The following is a 26834-nucleotide window of genomic DNA, read 5'->3' as shown; positions in this document are numbered from 1 at the left end:
AACCATTGAAATCTTTCAGACCAATTAAAATACATTAGTTTGTAATATTCATCAACCTTATGTAACAAATGATAATCTATCACGAAAATATGTTAAATTATTCTACATGGTTATTAATCTTAGTTGCAAAGTAATCACAAGTTTGAATGTTTGGGAGCACGGGTCTGTCACAGTTATTAACTATTTTAAATTGCTCATAAATATGCATATCTCTTTCAAACTGAGAACTTGCAGAAAACACAATTGTAGCCACTTTGATTTGCCGGAAATAATCTGCTAACTTTAACCTTCGAAGTTCATTTTCTTAAAAAAGAAAGAGTTAATTAGATTCAAAAGGAAGGAGAAATTTTGAGTATAATTATGTATGCAATTGGAAGAAAAGAAAAATTCCTAAATATACAACGCAATTTGAGTTTATTTTTGGACAAGTTATGAATTTTTTTCCTCCTTTTTAGGCAAATGCGAAGACGGGCTTTTTGCTTTCTGTAACTTATTTCTTGCAATTTTCTCTTTTTCCTTTTCTGAAGGAAGACTTTATATTTATTCAATAATTAAACTTTGGAAAAGCATAATTTAATTACATTCCATTGTAATTAGCTACAGTGTAAATTTGGGATGCAGCTAAAATAATTTATTAATAAGCAATTTAAAATGCGCATAAACTGTGTTAAACTTAAAAATAGTATAACAAACCTGAGGTCTATGAAAATGATTAAATTTAGGAATTATTCCACATTAGTTCAAACATCGGTATTTTTAAAGAAATGTCAGTCAGCATTTTAAGTTTGTTATCAAAACTACCACATAAAGAAAATGTCAAATACGAATAAAGCTGTTCGTCAATATCACGTCTAGAACATGAACCTGCATTTTTTTCGTTCTTTGTAGGAACACGCATTTTTCTTATAATTTTCCGATATTTTACATTGTGGCAAAAGAAGCAGATGCATATTCCATGAAATATATAAAGTCAAAATTAATTTTGCGGAAGCCATATATCTATTTCTCTAAAAATCAAGATTTTTAAATGAGATTCTGAAGTGTTAACGGAAAGAATTAATTCAAGTAATGCCATTCCTTATACGGAGACTGGAATACTTATAGACATTCCTGATAACAATTTTGAATACCTACAATACCTGAACACTATTAAAAATACTAGTTTATGTCTCTACACACTTACTCCTGCTACCTCCTTTTTTTTTGGCTTTTTAGCTTTTTTAATAAGAATCTTTTCTTCGTCTTTACTCCATATACAGTTCAACAACAAAATCGCAAACATGTTAAAAGCGGCGTAATAGCATATGTTTGGAATTCCCGATGCAGTATTAAGTATTGGCATAACATTTTGCTATTTGTTTCTCCTATCTTTTCTCAATTCATCATATGATTGTTCAGTTTTCTTAATAAGATGGTTTGCAAAAACCTTGTTTTTTTGTCTTTGTATTATTACTTTTTGTGTGTTAAATTTAGTAATTAAATATCCCGTTCTTCGTCCTTACACTACATAAAATCAAATTCAACAGCAAAATCACAAAATAATTAAAAACACCGTATCTTTAGAATTTTCAATAGACAATCTCGCGCGCTGGATATAAAAGTCTTTTATTCCGTTCAGTGTTTCCATGGCTCGCTTTCAAATCGTTGAGTTTGTTAATAAAAAATTCATTAAAGGTTTACAGAATATGAAATAAATAATAAAAATATAATGTCATTCTATGAAAATATTGAATATTTTTAATTACATACACCATGAACTAAATGCATTTTTAATATTTAAATTAATTCTATTCAAAAGTTAGAAACTAATATTTTTAAGAACTGCATCTACTGCTTTCAAATAGCTCGGTCACAACAGACAGATTCAATCTGAAAGATAAGTATCTTTTGATTTTTTGCCGAACAGCAGCAGACTCGAAAGAAAAGTGAAACTACGCATTTACAGTGATTCGACGCAAAATCAAATTTCGAGACTAATATCCCTTTTGAGCTAATAATTATTAAAAAATATAAGTATTGATTTTGAACCAAAAAACTACATTGCTTACTTCGACGAAATTTGTTAAACCAAACTACGCCAGAATATGTGGTCAAATATGGCCATACTATCATACTTGCGTCTGGGCATCATTTAGGCGTTTCGGGCGCGTAAAATTGTCAAAAGGCTCACAATTTATAGGGTATCTAGGATTCTTAGATTCATTTTTTGCTCTCTTCGACAGGATCAAGTGGTATGGAGATTCTTTTCCAAGATAAAGGGATGTTAAACCTTTTTTGAGGTGCCATATATTTAGGTGATACACTTAGACCTAAAATGTTTAAGGAGAAGTGTTAAACTTTTTATATCACCCGACGAAGATTAGGTTTTATCGCCTTGGTCTGCTGATCAAAGTTAAAGGGAAACATCATAAAATGCTGGCGTAACTCAAATACGCGCTTGGCATAAAATTCTGAAGACCAAAGCTTTACTTTATCAGTGCTTCGACATCAGCTGGTCCCTAGAGCTCATCTACACGGCTGTTTTCTCAATATATGATGACCATTAAGTTACGGGATTCAAAAAGGATAAAAACGAGTTTTATAAATGACGTTTATGGAGTACAAAGTTTTCGCGAATGTAAATTAGAATATAAGCTTGCATAATAAAATGCATCCCTTCCGTTTGCTTTTATGTGTACTGGGCGATGCAGCTGGATGGTAACTCAGCTATTTTTTCAAGATTTTCTGATGAAGAACTTTAATAACTGTCTAAGCTAAATGGATTTAGTTACCGCAATCAGGCTTTGTACTTTCAAGAAGAATCATCATTAAGCGTTCTTTCCTTGGCTGAATATTTTTAAAATCTTCTATTGTTTTACTAATGCATCATTTGCCAACCACTTTTTGGGCAGACTATATTCCCTGCAGAAAGGGTTATATGTAGTCTATAAAAACTATGTGATCAAAAAAGTAATTGCTGGTTCACTCAAAATTTTGACACAGTAAGTACACGAGATTTGTTAATTCAACGAATTTATCAATTGCTGTTGTGTTGTGGTTTATCTTACGGTAATATCATATCATGTTAATGAATTTAACCATGGACAAGAGTAAATTGTTGCATCTGTCGTTGACCTATGCCTTGAACATCTTACGGCACAAATTATCCACCTCCTTTGCAGTTTCGAAGGAGAATCCCTAGTAGAAACGAGGATCCCGTCCCTCAACCGCTGAAATAAACAGTATTTATGGAGCTCCATGCCGCAAAAGACACTATATCTTTGAAAATATTCCTGAACACTTTATAGGTATAGGCAAAATAACAAGATAAGTGGATAATAAGCATAAAAACCTTGATTGATGATCTGTTCAACCTTGATCAGTAAGAATACGTTCCTAATATAGAATCAGAAAGGAACACTACCTAAAAGTTATTTTTTGTATCTAATTTGAAGAGAAATTTTAGTTAAAACAGAGTTAAATATTTATGGCTATGTTGACTTGTGCCTAAAACAGAAAGCTTTCACAGAAAGAAGCAGGTTTTTGAGAGCAAGTGTTTGATAATTCATTTTAATTTATGTTCTATAACAGTTATTATACCGTAGTGCCTATTTAAGAATCTCTTTTTAGTTTTGACAAGATAGGATGATATGGATCTGACATAAGAATTTGGTCGATGAATAGCATATTTCCACTGCACTTATCGTACATCTCCGCTCCTATTTGTTTGACCGAAAACAACCAGGGAGAGAAATCGAATGGTATCCCATCCCTTTCCCTCTTCCATCAGACCTTTCGAAAGGGATTTTGCCTGGGCAATATTTTAAGTGCTCCGATGCCGGTCACACAGTATACACTGGCAGACACCTATGCTTTCTGTGGAATTCGATCCTGAGCCTAACGATAATGCAAAACTTGCTAAGTTCTATAAAACTTAGGGCGGCACATATAGTCTTATAGTCACAATTTTATTTCTTTTGGAATCAGTTATACAAGTATACAGAATGCAAATTAAGAAGTGATTTAAAAAGTGCCTGTAGCTTTGTGCACGGAGCTGTTTTAGGTGTCTCTGTTCCCAATAGCGATTTGGCTGGTCTTCGTGTTCTTAAGAGTGTCACCCACGGAAGGTTAAAGCCATTGCACGGTGTACATGTGTTTTAACGAGTCAAGTTACTACCATTGCGTGGTAAGGTCAATAGGGAATAAGGAAGACATCGTGAAAACACATGAGTTAACTTGCAAGGTCCTCGGACCTAAATCAGATCGGATACATATGAAACCTGTTAGGAAAACGCTTGGTCAACCACCAGAAGCGATTCCTCAGCTAAAACTGGCGCTGGATAGATGTTGTAAGTTCTGCATAATAGTCAGGGATGCTCATATGCGGTTCTAAATAGTGAACGTTTTTTTCCAGGCGTAGTTCAGATGTACGTTTTTGTTTTCTGTCCAGTTTTGCTTAGAGCTATCTTTTCAATAAAGTGAATTTTTATCTTCTTTACTCTTTGTTTGAATAGTTTTAGTTAATTTTCCAATATTTTGACATATTGAGGACCTGGGTATGGATCAATCAGGAACACTTGCCTACACGTTACATTCGAAAACTCGTCTCGAACTTAAATTTTGCACATCATTATATAAGATTAGAGTGTTTGACCGAAGATCTCTTCATTGCCTTAACAGTCATATATTTTTATCTTTTCGAATCAGTTATACAGGCCTTTTCTTTAACAAATGCTTGATCTTTGGAAAAACATGACTTCAGATGTTTTTATATTAAACTGTATTTCATTATAGCTATAGCTTTATTCTTCGAAGAAAAAAACAGCGAATCCTTTTACTGAATGTCCAGCTTGAAAAATAATTTTTTGTTAAAATTAATGACACCATTAAAAAACCTGCTTTCAATACTGAAAGTTGTATAGATTTTATATTAATTAACCAATTTACGGTAATTAACTAAAGGAAGACGTATGATATTTCAAATTAAACAAGGATTCAAATCTAGTCGTAATCTGGAAAGAGAGTCTGTTGGAAAAGTAAAATAGACAATGAAGTTTCTGAAAAAAAGTATGTTCTTATACCATGAGGCAAACATACATTAACTAGTGTTGTTTCTTTTGCGCCCTTATGATTTACAAACTGAAACGGCATATCTGACGAAACATGAAAACGTTTTCTTTAACAAAAATTAAACTCTTCGTGTTAGTTAAAATTTTGCCTAAAAAGTATTTCTCATTTTTATATCAAATTTATATAGCTTTATTTCTTACAATTTTAAAAATGGAATGTTTTAATTTGTACAAATGTACATAGCTAATTAAATGAGCTGAGGCAGGATCATAAAATTAAATTTTCATTATTGGATAGTATAATATTAGTAGTACATTGCAACAGTAATAGAGTTAAAGTTCTACAATTTAAAACTAGGAACGAGGTTCTTAAACTGGAAATTTGATTATACATCATTTCTTAGCGGTTCCTTAAAAAGTATATAGACGGCCCTTTACCTTATTTTAATATAGCAATGAATCTTTTCCTGTTCTTAGTTGGAGTCTGGTTGTAAATAAATAATTCGAATCCTAGGTAAGATACTTCAGCTGCAGGATATATTCAGATTAAACTTTCACTTTGATATATCAGTATGATTAATTAATGATACTGGTTTTATTTATTTGGAAAAGGTTAGAAAGTAGAGAATGTGGAATTCAGATTAGCGCTGGTTGTTTTGGCATGACTTCATCAACTTGGGAAAGAATTACTTCTGCTATCAGGGCAAAAAAAATCTCTCTAGGAACCAATAAAAGATCGCTCATTCTCAGATACCAAACCTTCTTCCGATTCTGCTTTCGCAAGTAAGAGTTGAAGTATCCTGTCACAGAGTTCCGAGTCTTAAGACAAGTTCCTTATTTGTCGCGAGGAATCTTTTCTTTTTTTATCTTCCACTTTTCTCTTCTTTTCCTCCCTTGATGCATGGCAGCAATTTTTGAGATGTTCCATCTCAGATATTGCATTTGCAATTCAAAACTGGATTCGCGAGAGAAGATCTCGGTCGAAACAGTTCATTGTTGCATGGAGAGGTGGTTTTGGGAAAGCATGTTGCGTCTTGTTACGTAAGCGAAGAAGGATACGCTTGCGAAAGGGGAAGGAATAGAAATTATTTACTGATCCGACACTTTCCAATCCCTTGTTTTTGTTAGAGCTGCGATGCACACCTGTGAAAATCTTGAAAAGTTCGTTTCAAACTAGAATTTGATGTTTTGATAGGATTCAAAATTTTCGAATCGAAGGAAACAAATTTCTCAAGTTATCAAGCTTGCCAAACAATTGCCGATATTAAAACCAGTATCAAATTTTATATTCAAAATTTGCAAAACTGAAGAACGCTTTTCATTCTTGAGAGCTGTTTTCAGTAAGAAATGTTAAAGAAGAAATAAAATTTCTACATCCTTTTAAAATACAGTAGAAAACATTGCACTTGATCTAAATTAACTAATATCGTACGCTATCTATGTTACCTGTTATTTGAGATGGAAAATGACGATTTAATTTCTTTTTATTACCATCTGCTGAAACTGGTGAAAATTTTGCTGCATAAAATTACAAAACATGTTTTTCTTGCAAATGAAATGAACATAATTTGATTTACAAAGATTTTTACGTTAGAAATTTTCGTAAGCTTTCAATTTGTTACGTTATCATACCAAGGTATTCATTTCACATTCGACTTGGAAAGTTGCCATTTCTGTACGGTACTGTAATTCCATAAGGTATAATGTCATTAATTTACTTTTCAAGGAGTATGTTGTTTAAAAAATAGAGTTCGATTTACGAACTTCTTAATCATTTATATTTTTAATACATTTTTATTAATATAAACGTACATTTTCCTTTAAAAATATACTTCTTATTGCTTCTTACATAATTTATATATAGAAGGAAAGCTAGAACTTAAAATTTAAATGAACTAATTTACTATATATTATTAATCCTGTTTATAAGCGTTAAATACACCATTAGCGTATTTAAAAAAAGGTATTTTTAACATTCTAACTACTTTGAAAAATACTTCATTTGTTCGCCACCTTATAATAAGTTCCTGAAACCGTTTATGAAAGAATGCAGTGAGAAAGATTGGTTAAGATTAAGGAAATCACTCATATTAAAAGTTCTGGCATGTAAACATTTAAACCTGTAAAATTAATATTATTTTTCGATGGAATTTAGTTGCAGAGAAAGAAATGCCCAGTTAATGCCTCCTGAAATACATTAAGACTTTCCTAAGGAAATTATCACTGAGTAAGAGAATAAATTTTCCGGTCATTTAAGTTCTAACCGACAGCCATTACTTTTAAAATTCTCATAAAGCAAAGTTTAAAGTAGTTTGCACCCTATTTCTACAATGCCAAATCCATGGAAAGCCAGCTCTGTATTTTCTTCCTAATTCAATTCCATTCTTCTGAAGCCATGTCTCTGGGACAAAAAACAGGAATCTTTGAACTTACTGATATAGGATGGATACACCTAAAACTCAAAACTGTTCAGGTTTCATTTCAAAGGTTAATCTTTCTCGGATGGTGGAGCCAAACTCTGTTTTAAATGATTTCCCTCAACTGGAGACTGAATGAAAGTAGTTTCTCTATTAAAGGGCTAAAGTCCTTTTCCGCTTTACTGATCCTACAGTAATGAGAAGAACGATCCGTTGTGAGAAAGAAGTTTGAAATGAAATGTGCCACTGACGGTTTGGGAGGATACGTCGAAATTAACTTAATCCTCAAAAGAAATTTTTTGCTAGGGACTCTTATAAAATTGCCGAAATGTTATCAGTAGGATAAATTAGAGAGATATCGTAATATGATCCAATGCGAATGAAATATTCATTATCGCGGCGAATCAATAATAATTAATTTTAAACTTATATCTCCTTCTTTTTACAAATTTTCTTTGACTGCTGAACAAAATGACTTCCGTTCTAGCAATATAGAAGTGCAATCCATAGTATGGATTACACTTCTATATTGTTCCATCCTATATCCTGCAGTGCAATCCATAGTATGAATTGCCCTGCCGGTTAAGGATGTAGTATAATAAATGCTAATATTTATATTTAGCATTTACTTTCTGAATAAAAAAGCTTGAGGCCAATTATAAAATCTCGATTAGTTTTATTTTAAAATATATAGTGAATATCTTATGTAAAATAATTAGCGATTTTATTCTCTTTAGTGTATAAGGTCTTGAGTTCTATAACGCTTTCTTCTAGTTCACTAAGATTTACGATTTCATGTTAAACAATTCTCCAATCTCTACATTTGACTGCTAAAGTTTAAAGACGTTTGGAAGGTTTCATATTCAGTTATGATTATTTTCAGTTGTTCCTACGCCCAAAATATTGCCTTGTGCCCAAAGCGAGTGATTCAGACAAATGCGATTGCAAAAATTAAAAATATATTTTGACTTTGTTTCTGAACATTTACCTTCACTAGCGCTGCACTTTACCTCCCTTTTACCTTCACTGCCATATTCAAGGTTCCGGATCTTCACAAAATTCATAACTTTTAAGGAGGAGTTTAAAAGTCCTATTTGCGGTTATAAAAATATATAGTACAGTGACTTAGTTAATAGAAATATTATTTTTATTGAATAAATAAGAAATGTTTATTTTTTCAAGAAAAGTTTTAACCGACAGCCATTACTTTTAAACATGAAAGGATGATTTTTACAATTATTGTTTGATGTTCATCGTGATAAAATATTGGAACATTTTAGGAATTTATAGAATTTATGCGCTTTCTAATTCAATTTGGTTAATTAATCTTGTGTTGAAAATATGGCGTTGGAGGCTTTTGGCGAGGTACTTATTTGGAAACCATCATAAAGGTGATATTCAACAGAATGCGGTATAGCATGTTTCAGTATTAAGATGAAAGCCATTGTCAGCAATGTATAAGTATAACCAACATTTACAAAAACAACTCTATTCTGTCAAATAAAGACTAGACATTTCGTGAATATTGTTAGCAGCTATTTAATTTAGACTGGTCAATGTATTTTCGCTCATTTGGTGGATATTATTCTGTTTACTTTTAACTCCTACAATATTGTACAAAGAATAATCAATCCTTATGTATCTAAAGATTATATTTTGAAAAACTGAGCAACGCCTAGTAAACTCTGCTGTGTAAAAAAAAAAGTTTTGTTATATTTGTCACTCATTTGGGCAAATAATTTGGAGGAGAGAGCAAAAATTTTGCAAGTACCTTAAATGATGCTTCCTTAGCTCGCAAGCAACAAAAATTTATTTCGAACTTGTGCATCTGTACAATGTCACAATCTCAGGAATTTTAATATACTGATAACGAACAACTCACGTTCTTCCCTTTCACTGCAGAAAAAGATTGACAGATTAATATGAAATTAAGGCAGTATGAATAGCAGTTAAACCACAGCGTCATGACAGAAACAAAATGTAAAATTTATTTGTTTTATTTGAAAACATACAGTCTCCCCATGCACCACATATGTACAACACGGGGCTTACAGAAGTAAGTTAACTAACACATTAAAAATTACATGCATAAATAAAATGAACAAAAGCAGAAAGCAGCAGTCTGGACTTCACAAAAACAGATAAGTTCACTGGCCAAGTCACTCCGAACATTTTACAATCGTTCTCCAAGCATAATCTAGGGCCATCAAATATAGGGCATGAGAAAATCCAATGTTCCATATCCTGAGGTGCTCTTTTTGAACATTCACATAAATTGTTTGATCTTAGATTAAAACGAAATAGGTAACTTGCAAATTTCCCGTGACCAAATAAAAACTGAGAAACTTTAAAATTTATAGATAAGAAAGACTCGGAATGCAGTCTATGGTAAATAGAAGGAAAGAACCTTTGGTGATCTCAGCATTACAAGATGAAATATATTCCTCATTCCACTTAGCTAAAAGCTTCTTATAATGAAAGGACTTCTAATAGCTCTTTGGAATGCTAATGTTGATATCAATGGGTAAATTTAAGGCGTCTTTAGTTAAGAAATCAGCTCTTCCATTTTCATAGAAACCGTGATGAGCACGCACACAAGCAAAGCGGATATCAATTCCTCTATTTCTAAGCAAACTGACAGTTAATAGGCTTTCGATAACTGTACATATATGTAAAATGCATTTATTAAGAAATTTTGTATTTTCGTTAATAAGAGGTTCAAAGATTAGAAACAGAAAATTTAGATAGTTAAGATTTAAATGCCCGACGAATGCAATAGAAAAAGTTAGAAAAGAATATGTACGAACATTGGTACTATATGGTAACTTTGCATCATCAGTTTGCTGTGACATATATTTCATTAAATTAACTGAAATGTAAAAGAATAGATTTTAATGCTTTATGATTTATTCTGTTTAATTTTCAATACTGTGTATCGTTTCTATCAAGCACTTGTAACTCTCATTTTCATTTCGACTGAATCTATGTCAAAATAAAAATCAAAATAAATTCTTTTCAGAGGGAAACAACTGATAAACAAAACTGATACCAAATTTAGATTTATTTTAACATGTTTCAGCTCATATATGCCAAAGCGTCAATTTGGAAAATTTGTTTTTCATATTATACGTTTAGGAAACAAAGAAAAAATGAATGAAAACAAAGAAGTTTAGAATTATATTTTCCGTGTAATTATTATTGATCCTACATATTTTTCTTGCAACTTTACCTTTGCTAGCACTATTACAGTTCCTAGGGCGGAAGCAGTACGTGGTTAGTAATTAGTCAAATATGTTTAGCAAAATAAAGTTGGTTGCTGTTATTTTCGTTATCCTAAAAATATGAATTATAATATACAAACTTAAGATATACCTACGATGGGAAAGGTGAAATTTTACAGCCAATATGGGGTTGGGATTCGTTTAAAAAACAGAATTTTGTTAAGCGATATTAAATTTTAGTTATATTGCTCTAGTTTATTTTTTAAGAGTATCAGGTTCAATGTTCCTTCTAACCTTCTTCGGGAACATACAAGGACCTGACTCGGAACAGAGAGCTTACTAAAGCTATGTTCACTAATTGTGGTAAGTACACAGGATACAGACGAAGGGTATACAAAACCCTTTATTTTTCTCTATATACAATAACTTCCGTACTTCGGAATACACTGACCCTCCACTCGGGGTCTAACGTAAAAAAAGTATAAAAATAAAACTAAACTCTAATTTAACTTTAGAATAATACACGTGGAAGATTGGCCTTATAATAACAGGAAGCGTATGTAGCACAGAGACTGTACAATACGTTTAATTTATCAAGAGGATTAAAACCTCTGGCCTGGAAAGCGAACAGCAACTGCATAACTTCTAAGGTAAGCGGCCTGCTTCGAACTCACTGCTTCCTCTCTCTCGCTTGGCAAAAAGGCCACACTTAAATACTTGGCGTTCGCCAGACAAACTTTGCATAAAATCCTTCACGCTTATAATTCTGGCCGGAAGTAGAAAATAAGAAGTGATAGTAAAGATTTAAAATAAAATAAACGTTAGTAAAACTTAAGATCCTTACATACTTCCCGCCAGAGTTAATTAGTTTGAAACTGAGGTCTAAAACGACCTTGTTGAAAACTTTTAGCTCTAGAATCTAACGCGAGGCCAACCTTTTACAACCATAACTTGGCTAGAAACTAGAAAATTTAAAAGAAAGAAATTTGTTACAATAGCAGCTCCCAGAATATACAACAATTTTTTTTCATCTGTACTGCATCTAAACAGGAGCTTTATTCAATTCTGGTTCCTTCCAGAGATCTGGAAGGAAAATTAGTTTAATGAAATGTTACACAATGACATTGCAAATAACATATAGAATATACTTCTCTTAACATTCTTATTTCATTCATGACTATTTTAATTATCTCTCCCCGTGCTCTCTGACATGTGTTGTAAAAAAACACCAAACACGAATGTGTTTCTGTCTACGTGTGCCACACTTCCTCCTACAATCAAAACACTAACGTGTTAAAATTCAACATAACGAGACCTCTTAACACACACACCCTACTTTCAACTCTAAACCCTGAGGTACTATTCTAAAAGTGGCTAACTCTAAAGTGTAGCGTCAGAGAGCCTAACTACATCATTCAACCTTTACCACATATTCGCCATGATTTAATCTTTACAGTCACACGAATAACAAATTTTTAACATTACTTTAACTTTTACCATATCGCGGTATTTCTTAACATTTAAAATAACAGTTCACATGTATATAAGAACATATCAACATGCCGTTAATTTTACACATTTGAAAACATACATTAGTAGTACATTGTTAACTTCTATTCTTTTCAAAGCAAGTGCCAATTCTTTCTACATTGAAATAATACTACATTTCAAAAAGTCTTTCAGACTAAAACTTCTTTCTTGCTAAATGTTTTAAATAAAATTTATACAATAACTTTTTACAATATTTAAGTCTTTACACAACGCTATTATACATCAACTTTAGTTTTACGCACGAGTAATTTAAAAACATAATACGAAAATCGGTCACAACTCATTTCTCGCCCTTTTGGCGATAAAGGTAGACCTCGCATGAGGTAAAACTTCTTGAAATCTGCCACTTGCAGTAAGAATGAAAGATTAACTTAAGTTTGCAAAGTAACATAAAATTTTACTTATCTTTGTAATATTCGGACATCCTTTTCTGGGCCCAGTCTTTAAAGGTACTGCAGATAGTAGCTTGGTTTATCCTCCTTTTTGTACGGGCTCGCCCTTCAGTGCTTTCCTCTGGAAGCTTCCTTTTTTCACCCGTACAGCCACCCTTGAATACTTTCCTTTTCTCCTCTGCTTGTGGTCTTTGCCGTTTGATGGCAGCTGGTCTTGGCGGAACCGGGAAACTTCTGTCGTGATCCTGCTTGGACCTCGTTGTTGGCCGTTCAAATTTTTCTTGTACTTTTTCCTCCGCCGCTGATGGCCCTTCCGCAGTTCGGCGACTTTTGCTGCGGAGAGTTCTGTCGGATGAGTAGATCTTCCGTTTTAAAGCCGGGTAATAGTTGCCGTCATTTCTCCTGGTCCTCTTCACATACGTCGTCCTTCTCCCTTCTTCATTCTGGGGGTGTTCGTGAACTCTGTTTTCTGGACGGTGGAACGGCTTCTTTTTCTTGTTACCTTCCATTTTTCCGCGGGGCAATTTTCTTTTCACTTGCTTCTGTCTCTCATTGGCTTGCCCTTGTACTTGTCGTTTTTTCACCTCTGGAACTTGTACCTGCGGTGTCTGCCGTGCCGGATCCTGCAAAAGATCTGAAAAGATTTGCATTTTATTACGATCGAAGTAGGGCTTGATTTGATCAATGTTTGCGGAACAGGTTTCACCATTTCTGTCTTTTAACCCTACAACAGCGTGAGTTATTTTTTCTATAACATATGGTCCTTCAAATCGTGGAAAAAATTTGGCAGTTTTATCTTCTGGTGCTGAAGAAAGTGAATGCTTAATTTTTAAAACTTCATCCCCTACTTTATAAGTTACTCCCCGTCGTTTCAAATCATAATATAATTTCTGTTTTCTTTGTGCTACTTCCGTATTCTTTTTTGCTTCTTTTATTAGTTTTTCTATATCACCCATTTTAACTTCTGGGGCTCTTTGTTGCACATAAAATAGTTTATCTAACGGTGTTATAATCTTTCTGCCTAGAAATAACTCAGCAGGAGTTTTGCCCGTTGTATCATGTTTTGCGGTCCTAAGTGCGAAAGAAAATTCATTGACATAGTTATCCCAGCTTTTATGAAAATTTTTAACATAACTACGGATAATTTTCTCTATATTTCTGTTGACCCGTTCCGCTATATTTGATTGCGGCCGATACGGGACCATTTTTAAATGACGTATGCCCAGTTTTTGGCACATGTCTTCAAATATATTACTTACAAATTGAGGACCATTATCCGATATAACTTTTAGGGGCGCCCCGTATTTTAAAATATATTTATTTAAAATAGAATCGGTAACCAATTTCGCGGAGGCTCGTTTTAAGGGAACAATTTCGGTCCATTTACTAAAATGATCAACCATAACAAGGAGATAGCGACTTTTATTTAACTGACTTTTTGGGAAAGGGCCCAATAAATCGATGCCAATTATTTCATTTGGAAATTCGGATTTAATACTATTTAGAAACCCGGCCGGGCGGAAATTAATATAATTAACGGCTTGACATGTTGGGCAGGACTGGACATACGCCCTTGTTAACTTTTGCAGTTCAGGAAAGTAGACTGCCTCGCGTACTCGTTGGATAGTTTTTCGAATACCAGCATGAGAAGCTAAAGGGCTGTCATGGAGCTCATGCAGGATATTTAATCTAAGACTAGCTGGGATAACAGGTCGAAATTCGTTGTTGGAATTCGTAGTTTTTGTGTAGAATAATAGACCATCTATTAGTTCGTAATGGGCCGCCCTATTTCTTATCGCCACAATATCTTGGTGGCTAAAATTTTCAGGATCCTTCAAATACTCATAAATACTTCCAAACTCAGGATCCTTACCCAGTTCTGTTATTACAGTTTCTCGGGAATTTATTGTACACGCTGTAAGCATTGCAACTTCTACGGTATTACCCTGTTCGTCTAATTTAATTCGTGATAGGGCATCTGCTACGATATTTTCCTTTCCGGGGGTATGCTTGATTACCAGATTATATTCTTGCAGCTTGAGTGCCCATCTTATTAACCTGGGGGATAAATTTTTCCCTGAGTACAATCTAGTTACCGCCGCATGATCAGAGTATACTGTTATCGGCGCCTTTCCAAAATAGACTCGGAACTTTTGCACTGCTAACAGAACTGCAAGTGCCTCTCTCTCGGTCGCGGAATAGTTTCTTTGTGTTTGATTTAAAGTTCGGCTAAAAAATGCCACGGGCTGCTGATTTTGCGAAAGTACCGCTCCTACCGCATAATCCGAAGCATCCGCTGAAATTTCTAAATTTTCATCCTTTTCAGGAAATTTTAACACAGGGGCTTGCGTTAATGCTTGTTTTAATTTTTCGAAAGCACTATTGGCTTCGGCCGTCCACGAGAATCTTGCCTTTTTCCTTTTTAATTTTAACAATGGCTCAGCAATAGCCGCAAAATCTTTTATAAAGGACCTATAATATGAACAAAGTCCTAGAAATGAAGAGAGCTTCTTTGCCGTGTTTGGAGTCGGATACTTTTGTACAGCGATTATTTTTGATTCATCTGTCTCGATCCCTTTTTGAGATATTTTGTAACCTAAATATTTTAATTCAGGGGCTGCAAATTTGCACTTTTCGACATTAACTTTTAGACCGGCCTCATTTAATAAAGAAAACACCTGTCTGAAATCCTGTACATGTTGGTCTAGATTATCACTAGTAATAATGATATCGTCTAAATAGATAAATGTGGACTTCCCAAGAACAGGTCTTAACACAATGTCCATGCATCGCTGAAATGTTGCTGGGGCCCCTGAAAGGCCAAACGGCATACGCAAAAATGCATAAGTGCCAGACTTGGTTATAAAAGCAGTCTTAGGCACGTCCTCAGGCCTCACCCCTATTTGAAAATAACCAGTCGTTAAGTCTAAAGTAGTCATAAATTTGGTTGATTTTATGTTCCTTAAAATTTCTCCTATGATCGGCAACGGATATACCGGATATTTTGTTATGGAATTTAATTTACGGTAATCAATAGCGAATCTCCACCTTTTTGGATGCTCCAAAGGATAATCATTATTTTTCTTACATAAAACCACCGGGCTAGCATAACTACTTGAGATGGGCGTTATGATCTTTTTACGTAGCATATCCGTAATATGCCATTCTATAATTTTTTCCTTATTCTTATCATACCGGTATGGTTTTTGACGAACTGGCAATGCATCTCCGGTGTCAATACTATGGTTAGTAACCTGAGTAAATCCTGGAATATCACTAAATAACGAAGCAAATTCACTTACCACTTGTCGGATTCTATCTTGCTCGTCATTAGGCAGGTGGTCAAGATTTAACCTTGGCGGTTCAACCTTTTCTACACGCACTGGTTTCATCGTCAGCTTAAGGGACGCTTCATCAAAATCCAGTGTAGCTTGTGCGCCTGAAAGAAAGTCTATTCCTAAGATCAGATGTGCTTGCAGATTCTTTACTATAAAAAACATCACCTTTACTTGTTCGTCCTTGATACGGATATACAAAGGTACTTTACCTACGCACTTACATTTTTCTCCTTGCGCCGCTAACACTGTTGTATTATCCGCATTATATATGCGGTATTTGCGAAAATACTTTCTAAAAAACTCCTCTGCCACACAGGAACACTGCGCGCCGGTATCCAGGAGTGCGGTGGCTGGGATATTATTCACCAAGACTTCAATCTTCGGAAGAGTCAAATTTTTCACCATTACTGTATTTATCTTGTAGGAAGAGGGGTTTTCGTGGCCTTCGGATTTCCGCACCCTCTCGTCAGCAGAAATCCGTTTTAGTTTAAATTATTTTTCCTTTCCGTGCTTTCCTTCTTTTTCCCCTGGCCTTGAGACTTTTTTCCTGGGTTGCTATTGAACTGTCGACGTTCGCCGGCTGTTTTTGAATGTTCGGGTTTCCTTGCCCACTGATTCGCTTTTTCTCCGTAGCCGTATGCTTGAGTTTGCTGTAGTCTTGGCGTACCAAATTGGTTTCGCTGTTGATATTGGCGTCTTCTTTTGACGTCCGCCGTTCTTCTACTTTCAAACTGGATTGCTAGCTCAAATAACTTTTCCAGTGTAGTCGGATTTCTTAATTCAATAAAGTCTTGCACTTGGGGCAGTAACCTCGGGAAAATCACTTGAATTATTTCAGGATCCGGACGGTTTCCATACAAGAGCTTGAAAACGTAAATTTTTCTTAAAATAAAGCTCGAGAGGTTTTCGATTCCTTGTTGATATATACTAAAAAGTTCCGTTTCTAATTTCGCACGATCCCTTACAACAGGGAAGGCTTTTAGTAGGGCAGTCTTGAAATTTTCGTAAGTATAGGTGGGACTTCCTGCTTGACCCAAGAGACTTCTGCCGATACATTTGAACCAGTTAAGCGCTTGGCCCCTCAAAGCGCTGGTAGCTAAGGTAACTTTTTGAAACTCGTGCACGGGGTAGAGCATGAAGTGGTCATCCAATTTTTCCAAAAAACTGGTTACCGGTGAGTTTCCATTAAACGTTGCTTCTGGTTTCATCGAAGCGCGCATGGTCTGGACGATGTAACCGAATCCTTCCAGGGCGGCAGCTGGCATTTCTGGATTCTGAGCCGTTTCTGCAGGCAGCACAGGTTCTTCTTGAAACTCGGCCATGGTTATTCTTCTTCGTTGGGCGCCACTATCAGGTTCAATGTTCCTTCTACCCTTCTTCGGGAACATACAAGGAGCTGACTCGGAACAGAGAGCTTACTAAAGCTATGTTCACTAATTGTGGTAAGTAGACAGGATACAGACGAAGGGTATACAAAACCCTTTATTTTTCTCTATATACAATAACTTCCGTACTTCGGAATACACTGACCCTCCACTCGGGGTCTAACGTAAAAAAAGTATAAAAATAAAACTAAACTCTAATTTAACTTTAGAATAATACACGTGGAAGATTGGCCTTATAATAACAGGAAGCGTATGTAGCACAGAGACTGTGAACACTACAATACGTTTAATTTATCAAGAGGATTAAAACCTCTGGCCTGGAAGGCGAACAGCAACTGCGTAACTTCTAAGGTAAGCGGCCTGCTTCGAACTCACTGCTTCCTCTCTCTCGCTTGGCAAAAAGGCCACACTTAAATACTTGGCGTTCGCCAGACAAACTTTGCATAAAATCCTTCACGCTTATAATTCTGGCCGGAAGTAGAAAATAAGAAGTGATAGTAAAGATTTAAAATAAAATAAACGTTAGTAAAACTTAAGATCCTTACAAGAGTACAAATTAAAAACTTGCCTAGTGTTGTTTATACTTTTTCTTGCATATTCATGAAAAAGTTCTTGACATTTTTGAAAGCTAAATAGAGAAAATCTTGGAAACCAAACCGAGTATTGACATTGAAGTTATTGAAGTTAAATGATGCACAGAATAGATGAAATACAGGCCACCAATTGTACAGAATACTCAGAAATGTTGCGAGCACTTTATCGGACGGGAATCTTGTAAAAGAATATGTATAGTTTATACATCAGATTAGATAAGGAAACATCTATTCACATAGTCGAATGGACGAACCACAAAAACAGAATGTACTTATTGACAGAGTTCTGAGATATATTTGTCGGTTTACGCTCAGAAGATATTTTCTTGTGAGGTTATATCCAAGCTCATATTTATGCTCTATTTGTATCGTTATATCTAGAAGCAAATCCGTCTAGGTGTAGAAGTTACCACCACAATCTCACAAAGGAATACTGCTCGAAATATGGTGAAAACTAGATTACCGTGAATACATTTATCGGGTATACATGAATCTCACATCGAGTATTCGTGAGACTCTTTTTGCAATGCAATATAAAAAAAAAGTTTTCATTTTTTTACAGGTTGATATGGATACAGTTTGGTATGAAATGACGAGTCTATTTCTTTCTGTTATAAATTATTGAACATTGCGCCATTGTTTGGAAGCAAATTTTATATCAAGAGAGCATTATAACTCTGTGAAATGCAACGTTATGAATTCTATAGTTGTAAAATAAAGGAACCTATCTACAAATTTACATTAATTCACTTTACACTGACTATGTTTTAATATATTAATTGTAAATATCCAAAAATATTATAGAGTTTGACTTGCTTTGCTACCATAAACTAGTTTCAAACTCCTAGCAGACATGGAGTGAATAATCGTTTGGTCTGAAATTAACGACAGAAACTTAAGAAGGCTAAAATAATCTTTGTATTAAACCAGAACTTTAACATAAACGCCTGTCTTGTGCTTAACAAACAACCACCAATTGTGGCTATGAAACTTAAAGTAACAATCAAATTGAATTTGAAACTTAACCTTGTAATCAAAGACTGCACAATTTAATTTAAAACTTTGGCTCAGACTCACCGTGTAACAATTAAATGTCGGCAGCAACAACGCAAAGTCGAATAATTATAGTCCTATCAAAGCTGGAGAAACCTAGCAACATGGCCTCGAGAGGCAGAAGCACGCTCTGTCTTACAATCAGAAACACTCGACTTATGCTCTATAACTGATCACATTTGTGGCGACGAAACGAAAAAAGAGAAGTTATAGTAAAGGCCGAAATTATAAATAACTGGTTAATTAAAATAATAATAGCCCAACTATATTAACAAGTGTTTGGGGAAGCAATTTCGTAATAGTGTTGAACTTTTATCGACACTGTCAGCAGATAAAAGCAAAGAAACACTTATTTAGTAAAACAGCACAATTGCATTTTGGTCCACTGGATCTATAGAAAAGTCTGATTTTACCTTTTCTGTTCAAATTAATGCATAGATCATACTTTTCAGTTTTAACTATAACGTAAATTAAATCTCTAAATGTGGTAAATTTCTTATAAAATTAGCTTTGTAGATTTTTATTTTAGTAACTGATTTATAAATTATATTAGTAAGTAATCTTCCAACTGAATTTATTTAATAATACAGTACTTAAAAATGCATTCAAATTATTATCAATAAGTCCTAATTCATTATTATCACTGAATTTTCTCTCATAATGTTATTTAAGTTATCTGTACAGAGATTGATATAAATCTTTCCCACAGGATGACTCCACCCACCCTCATTCTCCAGTTTATTTTGTCAAAAAAGCAATTTAAAAACACCATCCGTTGGGGGTTGTTCCTGCATTCCGGAACCATTAATAGTTGCTTTTACCCAGATCTTGAGATTTTCCAGCCCAAAAAAGCAGAGAACTACTTAAAGAACAGCAGCCTTCACTATGCGCCCTCCCTTTTGCCACTCCACAATGATGTTTAAGCCATCCATCAGACACAGTAGTACTCCCTCTCCTGGTAAATGTACCAGGAGCAAATTCACGGGAACGGGAGCGTTGTTTGTTGCCGTCCAGGGGGGTAACGCTCCGTTGCTTTTGTCCTCTTTATGCCCAAGCTAGAGAGTGGAGGAATTAAAGATGGGGTGGGTGCAAGAGAGAGAGAGAGTTGTCTCGAATTTATGGGACTCTATTCTCCCCCACGAGGGAGCGTTTAGCCATTGTCCTCATCTTCTTGTTGCTGTTTTCTTCTCCAGAAGTATTATCGTTCAATGTTCCGGAAAGTAGAGATAAAAGTTGACTCCAAATTTTAATTCGAGAGCGTTTTCTAAAACTGAATGGAGGAGTACTTAGTGGAGGAAGTGCCAGTTTAGTTCGGAAATGGAGCGAAGAGATAGGGTTGTAAAGAAAGAACGAATTTACCGGATGTTTGTAGCTTTCAAAACAAAGAAGACTGTTTCTAATTTGAAGAAAATATAGAAGCAGTTTTCAACAATTCTGCCTACCTGTTAATACATGTTGTTGAGAAAACCTAGGCTTTTATGTACTATATAACAACTGTAATTTAGTTGACCTACCTGGATGGAAGTAGTAAGAATTGAGGAAATGCATACGTCAACTCATTTGCAGGGGATTCTCAAATGATTATAAATTATACGCTTGGAAATCATGCTAATAACATCAGCGATGCATTAGTGATAAAATACCTATTAATTACTTTCAAGATTGCCCATTAATAGATAGATATATATATATAAAGATAATTTCAATAAAGTCTTTGTTAGCCTACCTCTGCTCATTTAATATTCTGTTTTCATAAGACGTGCCATATATGTAAAGATAATTCAATAAAGTCTTCGTTATCCAACCTCTGCTTATTCGATATTGTATTTTCATAAGACATGCCATAAAACTTTTAATTCATTATAATTTATTATAAGGTTGATTTTAAATAGTAGTTATAAATATATTTTTATCTCTTTTACGTGCTGTGCCTTTCAGTCGAAATATATACTATCCATATTATTTCTGAGTCACAATTCTCCTAACAGCAATCGTAACTTTAGAGAGCATGTATAGCTATTTTCTGTAATACTTATCACAATACATTTTTCTTCTATGTTATACAACTTTTATACAAAATACTCTGTATTGTATTGAAGCTATCTTTATTTTCTGATGAAATATTTTTACTATTTTGCTATCAAAAGATAAAATTATGCACTAATTTTAACTTGCGGTAACGATAGTTGTCTTGCATTGTCATTTATCGAATAAAATGTTGATTTGATTTTGGTAGGTCGATTACGATTACTGTTTTAGTTACATAAATTTAAGCTTTTCTTTTCGTTGTAAATTGAATTGGTTTATGGAAATATTAGTAAATTCGACTTCAAGCTATATGGAATTATAGTAATGTGGTTTACATATGACATCCAAATATTGCATTACCTGCTTGGTGAAGTCATTCTGTTGTTGCCAACCAGCTGAGTAGTTAATTGGCTTCATACTAGAATATGAAATACAGACTATTTGTTACTGATGATCTGACCTATCTGACGCCAGGAATTTACGTACATAATATGATGACTTGTGCTCTCTACACAGGCTTCTAATGTCTGAGAGCAATATCTTACCTAAGTGTTGAAAGGGTTACTATTCACAAGTACTTTTTTAATCCAGCGCTACTCGGAAGTATGAAGTTTGAGCCCAGAGCTTTTAAGATATACCAATTCCGGCTGTGTTTATTAGTTTACCAACGATTTTTTATTAATGAATGATTTTCAGCTTTGATAATGCGACTTAACTGGCATGAATGTTTAGCTAAGAAGTCACATTATGTCCAAACACTTGCTAAAATCGCTACATCTAAAGATGAATATTGCAAGTTTTTGAAAGTCAAGCTATTGGTTTTAACTCTGTAATTAATTAAAATATTTTTAAGCACTGCAAAGGCAGTCTGGATAATTTTCTCCTTGTCATTGCAATCAACTGCTGAAACAGAAGAAATTGTAAACAACTTTTTTTTTATTTAAAACTTTAAACTGAACAAATGCACGACTTGTGCTTACACTTAAAATCTCCACAGCTCGAGGAATTTTCAGTGAAAAAAGGTGATGGTAAAATTTATATTAATTCGATGGTTGAGATTATATGGCCAACAGCCTAACAAACTGGCTTGAATTTATAAGTGCACTATTGTCTTCGGCTATCAATTTAACTAATGTAGTATAACTAAATAACAGAGATGGGCGAGATAATCTATTACGATCAGCGGTGCTACCAAAACTTCTCAGTTTAAACTCCTAAAATGCCTGATTTAAACGACTGACTGAAAATTCTGCCCGTAAATGTAAATATAAAAGTCTGACTTTTACATCATACTGAGTTAAGAGGGAAACGAAGTGAGAGTGTATTTGCAAATCATAAGAGAATCCGTTGATTAACATAAAAGATGCTACAAAAAAATATTCGCTTTTTTAATTTCACGTATGACTGATTTAAAGAAATCAAATAAAATTTAGTTAAGAGCGCTTTGCATTAGATAACGCAATGGAAATGCTAACGTTTACCAAGTCATGCCATCAATAAGTTCAAGCATAATTCTGAATTTTACTTTTATTTATTTATTTTGACATATGTATTGAATTTTGTAATGTCATCATTTTTACGAATACATGTATTGATATTTCTTTCGTTTTGAAACACAGGTTGAATTTTACTAGTTTGCAAACATACAAACTTACTGTTTCTTTGTTTTTTTCATCCCACTACACTTTCAGATAAATTATGTCGTTTTCGTTCTTCGGAATTGGACCGTTATTTTTGGCAATAATAGAGTTTTATAAACTGAAGAATGAATTTAATCAATTTTTAAAATAACTAAAATTAACGAGATTGCTGATTACACCCTGAGTTATACCATTTATAACTTCAACTCTTCTGTTGTAAGACCTTTCTTACTTTTATATATGAGCCTTTACCGCATATTTAACAAAATTAAAAAGCAAGTTCTGTGAGTCGTTCTTATATCAATTCTTTAAAAACAAATATTTGCACAAATTTAATTCACGCACGCGACTTCCAGCCTTCCTTTGTCTTGTGAGTTTTAACTGCTTTTTAGCATTTAATTATATTTTATTTATTTCGTAAATACTATTAGTGAGTTAGTGCAATAAAGAGAAAATAATTTCCAGGAATCCCATAAAAGTTTATAATAATGACTTTTCTTACCTAACTTATTTGTTATATGGGCTTGTTTTAATTTCAGTAGCGGATGATCGTTTATCACGGTTCCGAATCATTACGTCTTAAGTTTGCAGTAATTTTTTGTTTTTTCGTTACGTAAACGCTATTCATCCCAAACAGCGTCTGACATTTAATTTAGCTAATAGCGGCCGAGAGACACTTTTAAAATTGCATTGGATGGTTTTTGAAAACGACTTTCATTAGAAGGCAAGGATAATAATTTTAGTTTAATGTTTAAGTAAATTATTAGCTTAATTTATTTTACTGGGACATCTTAGCAAAATGATGCATACAGATACTTAATTAGGAGGAATGAACTAGAAATGAACAAATGGTTTTATGTTTTTCTTGCTTTTGATCACATTAATATTCTGTAACATACGCCTCCATTTCAATGATAGAATTTTATTTCTTAATGATGCAGGTGTAAGATCCATTTTATGTTACATAGTTCATTTTCATTATTTATTTTTGTTTTTAATCCTGTTCTATTATAAACTGTTGGATGCTTTCTTGATTCATGAATGCCTAATGTTTGTTCAGTTTTAATTTCGAGAAGTCGAACTAATTAGAAAATATGATTAAAAGCCTAAATGTTAATCTTGTTTCAGTGTAGCAAACGTCGTAGCATGAAGGTCTTAAGGCCCTAAACTACTTCCTAGACTGTGCGTCTTCAAAATGTAGGCAGCTCTTTTCTTGGTGGAGAGATACCGCCCTTTTGTTTTTATCATGCTTAGTTTTACCATGATTAGTATTGTAGAGCCATCGAAAAAGGAGAAGGAGAAAACGTACAGCACTCACGCCAGGACTCGAACTCCGAACCGTCCGACTGCTAACTGGACGTGCTTCCAATTATACCATGAAGGCACACGGTAAGGAAGGGGAAAATATCTTACATTATTAATACTTATTATGGTTTAATTATCATATATTATATTATAAAGTGGTATTAAGCTTAGTACTTTCTATGTTGTTACTGCCATAGGGTATCAATACATTAGTTTTTAAGTACTGCAATATATAGCAATAGTATAATATTATGTACAAGCTCGTATTTCATTGTAAAAACTGAGAAACGCACAAGATTGATCGACGCAGACTTGCAACATAGCAGAAGTCTTTTCAGCACTTTAAACGCAACCGCTTTCTCCAGCTAAAACTTAATAAACCAAGTACAAAATAAAAGACTAATTGACAAAATTTCTGGAAAGTGACCATAATCGATTTCTAGAAAATGACTGCAATCAAGAAGGAAGACGAAGTAAAAAATTGCTCAATATTGTCTATTTGTTAATGGTGTCTATCTTTCATTTAGCCGCAGCTGAAGAAGGCGATTGCATTTGACTGGTTCTGTCGTTTGGTTTTTGGGGTTGCAGAGAGTTGCCTGAGTGAAATATAAGTTTTAATGACAACTTTCCTCGAAATTAATACACAATATACAAATACTCAACCTGTGACATGTGAGAAAAAGCATAAGATGGATAGCAAGTGAAAACGTAATTGATATAAACTGCTGCATTTTATCTATAAAGTCTACATAACATTTTATTAGGTCGGCAAAAACTTAGCTGCAATTCCACACGTTTCTTCATAGTAAATGCTATATGAGACACTGTTAGATTCCTATTCGCCTTCCTTTATTTGACAGCTATATTCCTCATCAAGATTCCACGCATAACATGGCCACACTACGTTGGACAGGATCACAGCTACTGCCCTCGTCGATACCTAGGACGACACATTCCCCGGGTATCCACATCAAGACAGTACACAGTCTTGGCTTCTATTGTGAGATTACACAACATTTATCCTCTTCAGCACCCGCAAAGAGGAATACAAATTTCTCAAGAGGCCTTCTTCGCAGAGCTGAAAAGAGAATAAGACAGAAAAAAAAGCATTTATTAGTTCAAGACTTAATAGATTGATGTACTTTCTATGTTTATCCCAGGTCAGATTTTTCGGTAAATTCGGAGGCATTTTTTCTGTAGACACATTGTAGAGTTTCTCACTCTTATTTTACTAAAGTAAATGTCGACGAACCTAGTGAACTGTTAAGCGACTTATCGCTTAGTTTAAATAACAGAAATCGTAAACTCAAGAAGAGTTACTACCCTTTATTTCATTCAAAATAAGATAAACAGCCAGCCCCTTTCTTTGGGTTTATAACAAAGCTGCCACTCGGGATGGAAATCAAAGTAAGAAATAAGAGCTAACTATGACCAACTAAGAGATTCAGTCGAAGCTAACACAAATCTAACGTAGCCTTAATCTAAACTAGCCGGCGTAACCTTAATCTAAATTAGCCGGCGGATATCAAAAGGCACGTAATATACGGCCGAGCTTCTATAGAGACTTAGCCCGAAAGTAAAGACGCGCTACTCAGGAGATATAGTTCTCTCTTTTGAAATAAGCTGTACATTTGTTACTTTTTACTAATTTGCATTCAATGCGATCCTAAAACCTCATTCTGGTAGGGAGAAAATTAAGAAACATAAGGAACAATAGGAAAACACAATTAAATTAAAATAACTATTATAATATTAAAACATACCTTACAACATACTTAATGTAATTCCTTTTTGTTATATAATTCTCTACTATAATGTGTGTGTGTGTGATTATGGCAAAGCCTCGAGGGCTATCTGCCTAAGAGGAGGGATGCCTTCGTGGAGGACTTTCTAAGGGAAACTGGCTCGTATACACGTTACACATGGGGAAAACCACGAAAACGCCCATGCAGCCAGCCCGTTCGCGGAATTCGAAACTCGCTCTGCTATAATGAAACGAGTATCAATGAGTTTTGCTCGAGAGAACTGTATTTTCTACTAAATGTTGTTCACTTTGATTGACATTATGAAATACAATTGGTTCCGTTACCTTCTCCGAAAAACCTAGGTCTATTAATAGGAAACTTAAGTCCAATGCTTCTTTTAAAGTTTTTGTTAAAGTTCTGTATTCTGCTTCAGTTTTTGATGACGCTACAATTCTTTGCTTCGTAATTCCCAAGAAAACAGACTTCCTACTAATATGAAATCATTGTCACTAAATGGTTTCCTGTTGAGAGTATTTTAGGTCCAGTCGGCATCTACATAGCAAAATTTCATTTGTTTTGCAATAAACTATCTTGAATGTTATCACATTTAACGTAGATTTAAGGTATTGTAATATGCATTTGAAAGGACTGAGTGACTGTTAAATTGACTATGTTGATTAACAGAGTTTGCAGTGTCAGGTCGTGTAGATACATCCAAGTAAATTAAGGATCCGATTGAAGATTTATTTTTATTTTTGTCTAAACTTTCACTTCTGGAACTCATTTCTGTTGCGATCTGTATTCTACTCAGAATTGCTGCTTAATATATTTCTAAGTATTGATTAAATTCATGAGTTTTGAATTCTTTTGCATTATCGCTAAGAAGTATCTAATTTGATTCACCGTTTGTTTTTCAGCCGGAAATTTGTTCTTTTTGAAAGCTTCGAGGACTTTGGACCTATTCCATAGGGCGTACACAGTAATTTTTCGCGATATGGTGTCGATGAATGTTATGAAGTATGTGGCATCGACTTAGATGTAACTTTCATAGGACCTCAAAAGTCGGTGTTATCAAGTGAAAGAACAAAACAATTTAGTGCATGTGTTTCTTTTGGGAG

Source organism: Stegodyphus dumicola, chromosome 7 (assembly GCF_044657685.1).
Source record: "Stegodyphus dumicola isolate Sdum_Otavi_A_Nest chromosome 7, ASM4465768v1".
Taxonomy (NCBI): Eukaryota; Metazoa; Arthropoda; class Arachnida; order Araneae; family Eresidae; genus Stegodyphus; species Stegodyphus dumicola.
The sequence above is the reverse complement of the archived record's forward strand: the minus strand, read 5'-3'. Positions refer to the sequence as shown.